The following is a 6,453-nucleotide window of genomic DNA, read 5'->3' on the forward strand; positions in this document are numbered from 1 at the left end:
GGTCACTTGTGGTCACCTCTGTGCTTGTGGTAGTTAGAGGTTTGCTGCTGGTCTTCATGCTTCCAGTATGTTGGCTCTGAGAAAGGGTTAAGAGTTCATGAGTTGAGGTGATGTGTGATGACATTGTTGACATGTTCTGGGATAAAGGTGTCATTGAGACCTGTGTGGTAGTATGTTTAGAATTTTGAGCAGTCATTGGCATTGTGTGTCCTGTGTCTACTGAGGTGACTTCTGTGGAGGATGCACTTGGAAGTGAGCTGCTCACACTGGCAGCATGTGAGGTGGTTGTTGCACCAGGAGAGGGTATTACCTGGGAATCTGTCTCTGCCATATTTTGGCCACTTGAGAAGGCTGAAAGACTTGATGTGGTCACATCTGTGTTTGTGATAGTTTGAGGTTTATTGCTGGTCTTCATGCTTCCAGTGTGTTGACTCTGAGATGTTAATACCTGGGTAGACGTGCTGAGTGTTGACAATTTCTGAGATGAAATTGTTATAAAGAACTGTGTGTTGGCAGGTATAGAACTTTGAGTCACTACTGCCGTTATGCGCTCTGTGTCTAGTGAGGTGCTTTCTGTGGAAGGTGTGGTTGACATGTTTGATGTACTTGGAGGTGAGTTGTTCATGCTGGGAGCATGTGAGGTTGTTGCATCAGGAGAGGGTGGTAATCGGGAACCTGTCTCTGCCAGAGTTTGGCCACTTGTGGTCACCTCTGTGCTTGTAGTTTGAGGCTTGTTGCTGGTCTTCATGCTTCCAGTGTGTTGGCTCTGAGAAAGGGTTGCAAATTCCTGAGTAGACATGCTGAGTGTTGAAGCTGTTGACAGTGTCTGTGGTAAAGATGTCATTAAGACTTTTGTGGTGGTTGTTGTAGGGTTCTGAGTAATCCTTGGACCTGTGTTTCCTAGAGCCAAGTCTGAAGAGGATGTTGGTGAGAGCACCTCTGTTGTAACTGGGGATTGACTGCTGACACTAGAAGCAGATGGGTTGGTCCTGTCACCTGGAGATATTGTCATTTGGGTCCTTGTCTGTGTGGAAGTTGAGCCATTTGGAGAGGATGAAAGTGTTGATGTGACTGTGGAGGTTTGAGGTTTGCTGCTGGTCTCCATGGTTCTAGTGTGTTGGCTCTGAGGAAGGGTTGACAGTTCCTCAGTTGAGGTCATGTGTGTTGATACTGTTGACATTTTCTGGGATGAAGGTGTCATTGAGACCTGTGTGGTGGCAGGTTTAGAATCTTGAGCAGTTAGTGCTGTTGTGTGCCCTGTGTCTATTGAAGTGCCTCCTGTGGAGGGTGTACTTGGAGGTGAGCTGCTCACGATGGGAGCCTTTGAGGTGGTTGTTGCATCAGAAGAGAGTGTTGTCTGGGAACTTTTGTCTGTCTGAATTTGGTCATTTGAGGAGGTTAGATGTCCTGATGTGGTCACCTGAGTAGTTATTGTTGTTTGAGGATTGCTAGTTGTCTTCATGCTTCCAGTGTGTTGACTCTGAGAAGTTGCTAATTCCTTGGTGGATGCACTGAGAGTTGACACTGTTGGAAGTTTCTGGGATGAAGGTTTGAGTGAGACTTGTGTGGTGCCAGGTGTAGAACCTTGTGTAGTTATTGCTGTTGTGTGCCCTGTGTCTACTGAGGTTCCTTTTTTGGAGGGTGTCGTGGTTTCCATATCTGACGTACTTGGAGGTGAGGTGCTCACACTGGCAGCATTTGAAGTGGTTATTGCATCAAAGGAGAGTGTTGTCTGAGAACCTTTGTCTGTCTTAATTTGGTCACTTAAGGAGGTTAAAAGTCTTGATGTGGTCATCTCTGTGGTTACGATGGTTTGAGGTTTGCTGCTGGTCTTTATGCTCCCAGTGTGTTGAATCTGAGATGTTAATTCCTGGGTAGACGTGTTGCTTGTTGACAGTTTCTGGGATGAAGTGGTCATCAAGACCTGTGTGTTGGCAGGTATAGAAGTTTGAGTAACTATTGCTGTTGTGTGTCCTGTGTCTACTGAGATGCTTTCTGTAGAGGGTGACATGGTTAACATGTCTGATATACTTGGAGGTGAGCTGCTCATACTGGAAGCATGTGAGGTAGCTGTTGCATCAAGAGAGGGTGGTATCCAGGAACCTGTCTCTGCAAGAGTTTGACCACTTGTCTCCTCTCTTTTTGTAGTTGTTTGAGGTTCGCTGCTGGACTTTATGCTTCCAGTATGTTGGCTCTGAGAAAGGGTTAAGAGTTCATGAGCTGAGGTGATGTGTGATGACATTGTTGACATTTTCTGGGATGAAGGAGTTACTGACACCTGTGTGGTGGTATGCTTAGAAACTTGAGAATTTATTGCCGTTGTGTGTTCTGTATCTCCTGAAGTGACTTCTGTGGACGGTGTACTTGGAGGTGAGCTGCTAATGATAGGAGCTTGTAAAGTGGTTGTTGCATCAGGAGAGGGTGTTATCTGGAAACTAGTCTGTGACAAAATTTGGCCACTAGAGGAGGCTGAAATAGTTAATGTGGTCACCTCTGTGTTAGTGGTGGCTTGAGGTTTGCTGCTGGTCTTCATACTTTCAGTTTGTTGGCTCTGATGAAGGGTTGACAATTCCTGAGTTGAGGTAATGGGTATTGACACTGTTGACATTTTCTGGGATAGAGGTGCCACTGAGACCTGTGTGATGGCAGGTGTAGAACCTTGAGTAACTATTTTCATTGTGTACCCTATGTCTACTGATGTCCTTTCTGTGGAGGATGTACTTGGAAGTGAGCTACTCATGCTGGGAACATGTGAGGTGGTTGTTGCATCAGGAGAGGGTGGTATCTGGGAACTTGTCTGTGACAGAATTTGGCCACTTGATGAAGCTGAAACGGTTGATGTGCTCACCTCTGTGTTTGTAATGGTTTGAGGTTTGCTGCTGGTCTTCATGCTTCCAGTGTATTGACTCTGAGATGTTAATTCCTGAGTAGATTTTCTGAGTGTTGATGGTTTCGGAGATGAAATTGTCATGAAGACCTGTGTGTTTCCAGGTATAGAACTTTGAGTCACTATTGCCATTGTATGCTCTGTGTTTACTGAGGTGATTCCTGTGAAAGGTGTGGTTGACATGTTTGATGTACTTGGTGGTGAGCTGTTCATGCTGGGAGCATGTGAGGTTGTTGCATCAGGAGAGGGTGGTAATCGGGAACCTGTCTCTGCCAGAGTTTGGCCACTTGTGGTCACCTCTGTGCTTGTAGTTTGAGGCTTGTTGCTGGTCTTCATGCTTCCAGTGTGTTGGCTCTGAGAAAGGGTTGCATATTCCTGAGTAGACATGCTGAGTGTTGAAGCTGTTGACAGTGTCTTTGGTAAAGATGTCATTAAGACTTTTGTGGTGGTTGTTGTAGGGTTCTGAGTAATCCTTGGAGCTGTGTTTCCTGAAGCCAAGTCTGAAGAGGATGTTGGTGTGAGCACCTCTGTTGAAACTGGGGATTGGCTGCTGACACTAGAAGCAGATGGGTTGGTCCTGTCACCTGGAGATATTGTCATTTGGGTCCTTGTCTGTGTGGAAGTTGAGCCATTTGGAGAGGATGAAAGTGTTGATGTGACTGTGGAGGTTTGAGGTTTGCTGCTGGTCTCCATGGTTCTAGTGTGTTGGCTCTGAGGAAGGGTTGACAGTTCCTCAGTTGAGGTCATGTGTGTTGACACTGTTGACATTTTCTGGGATGAAGGTGTCACTGAGACCTGTGTGGTGGCAGGTTTAGAATCTTGAGCAGTTAGTGCTGTTGTGTGCCCTGTGTCTATTGAAGTGCCTCCTGTGGAGGGTGTACTTGGAGGTGAGCTGCTCACGATGGGAGCCTTTGAGGTGGTTGTTGCATCAGAAGAGAGTGTTGTCTGGGAACTTTTGTCTGTCTGAATTTGGTCATTTGAGGAGGTTAGATGTCCTGATGTGGTCACCTGAGTAGTTATTGTTGTTTGAGGATTGCTAGTTGTCTTCATGCTTCCAGTGTGTTGACTCTGAGAAGTTGCTAATTCCTTGGTGGATGCACTGAGAGTTGACACTGTTGGAAGTTTCTGGGATGAAGGTTTGAGTGAGACTTGTGTGGTGCCAGGTGTAGAATCTTGCGTAGTTATTGCTGTTGTGTGCCCTGTGTCTACTGAGGTGCCTTCTTTGGAGGGTGTCGTGGTTTCCGTATCTGATGTCGTTGGAGCTGAGGTGCTCACACTGGCAGCATGTGAGGTGGTTGTTTTTTCAGGGGAGAGTGTTCTCTGGGAACTTGTCTCTGTCATAATTTGATCACTTGAGGAAGCTGAAAAATTTGATGTGGTCACCTCTGTGTTTGTGGTTGTTTGAGGTTTGCTAATGGTCTTCATGTTTCCAGTGTGTTGGCTCTGAGAAAGGGTTGTTACATTCTGTGTAAATGTGCTGAGTGTTGACACTGTTGACAGTTTCTGGGTTGAAGGTGTCACTGAGACCTGTGTGGTCTCAGGTGTAGAACCTTGCGTAGCTATTCCTATTGTGTTCCCTGTGTCTACTGAGGTGCCTTCTTTGGAGGGTGTCATGGTTGACATGTTTGATGTACTTGGAGGTGAGTTGTTCATGCTGGGAGCATGTGAGGTTGTTGCATCAGGAGAGGGTGGTAATCGGGAACCTGTCTCTGCCAGAGTTTGGCCACTTGTGGTCACCTCTGTGCTTGTAGTTTGAGGCTTGTTGCTGGTCTTCATGCTTCCAGTGTGTTGGCTCTGAGAAAGGGTTGCAAATTCCTGAGTAGACATGCTGAGTGTTGAAGCTGTTAACAGTGTCTGTGGTAAAGATGTCATTAAGACTTTTGTGGTGGTTGTTGTAGGGTTCTGAGTAATCCTTGGAGCTGTGTTTCCTGAAGCCAAGTCTGAAGAGGATGTTGGTGTGAGCACCTCTGTTGAAACTGGGGATTGGCTGCTGACACTAGAAGCAGATGGATTGGTCCTGTCACCTGGAGATATTGTCATTTGGGTCCTTGACTGTGTGGAAGTTGAGCCATTTGGAGAGGATGAAAGTGTTGATGTAACTGTGGAGGTTTGAGGTTTGCTGCTGGTCTCCATGGTTCTAGTGTGTTGGCTCTGAGGAAGGGTTGACAGTTCCTCAGTTGAGGTCATGTGTGTTGACACTGTTGACATTTTCTGGGATGAAGGTGTCACTGAGACCTGTGTGGTGGCAGGTTTAGAATCTTGAGCAGTTAGTGCTGTTGTGTGCCCTATGTCTATTGAAGTACCTCCTGTGGAGGGTGTACTTGGAGGTGAGCTGCTCACGATGGGAGCCTTTGAGGTGGTTGTTGCATCAGAAGAGAGTGTTGTCTGGGAACTTTTGTCTGTCTGAATTTGGTCATTTGAGGAGGTTAGATGTCCTGATGTGGTCACCTGAGTAGTTGTTGTTTGAGGATTGCTAGTTGTCTTCATGCTTCCAGTGTGTTGACTCTGAGAAGTTGCTAATTCCTTGGTGGATGCACTGAGAGTTGACACTGTTGGAAGTTTCTGGGATGAAGGTTTGAGTGAGACTTGTGTGGTGCCAGGTGTAGAACCTTGTGTAGTTATTGCTGTTGTGTGCCCTGTGTCTACTGAGGTGCCTTCTTTGGAGGGTGTCGTGGTTTCCGTATCTGATGTCGTTGGAGCTGAGGTGCTCACACTGGCAGCATGTGATGGGGTTGTTGCGTCAGAAGAGAGTGTTGTCCAGGAACTTGTCTCTGTCGATCTTTGACCACGTGACGAGGCTGAATGGCGTGACGTGGTCACCTCTCCGGTTGTGGTGGTTTGTGGTTCACTGCTGGTGGCTCTGGTTCCAGTGGGACGGCTGTGAGAATCTTCTGTGGAACTTTGGGTAAGTGTCGCTGATGTTTGTCCTGTGTCAATTGTCATCGTATTTGTCGAGGTGGACACCTGTGAGCTCCTCTGAGATGTCCTGGTGCTTTTGAAAAGGGTTGTGGGTGTCTCCTGTGTTCCAGTTGCTAGAGCATTTTTTTTTTTCAAATAAAACAAGTAAAAGAAGGACTTTATTATCTTGCCGAGGTTGTTTTAGGATAATGGGTAGTTCCAACCCAGTTCTTTCACACAGCTAACCATCCTTTAATTTCTCTACTTAGTGATTCTTGTGAGGTTCCATTTATTTCACCACAGTTATTCACTCTGCACACAGGCATACACCAAGTTACTGATCAATATGGCAGTAAGTAACTTTCAATGGCAGTTTGATTCCCACGAAACCTCTACCTTCCTCAGGTTCAACTTGGAAGCCAAGAGCCATCTGCCACAGTATGTGTGACACTACATAATTAAAACATGCACACAGATCACATGATCAAGCTCTTCAATTAAAGCTGTGGGGGAGGGTAAGCAGCACATCAAAGCCTGTCCTGTTGGATTTCAAGGCACCTTTAGGAACCCACAAAAAAAAAATTCTGTTAATCACTTTTACCATGAGAAAGAAAGAATAATTCTAATCATGGATCTAGCTTGCCTATCTGTAATACATGTAAAAAATA

This window comes from Micromys minutus, assembly GCF_963924665.1.
Source record: "Micromys minutus genome assembly, chromosome: 7".
Lineage (NCBI taxonomy): Eukaryota > Metazoa > Chordata > Mammalia > Rodentia > Muridae > Micromys > Micromys minutus.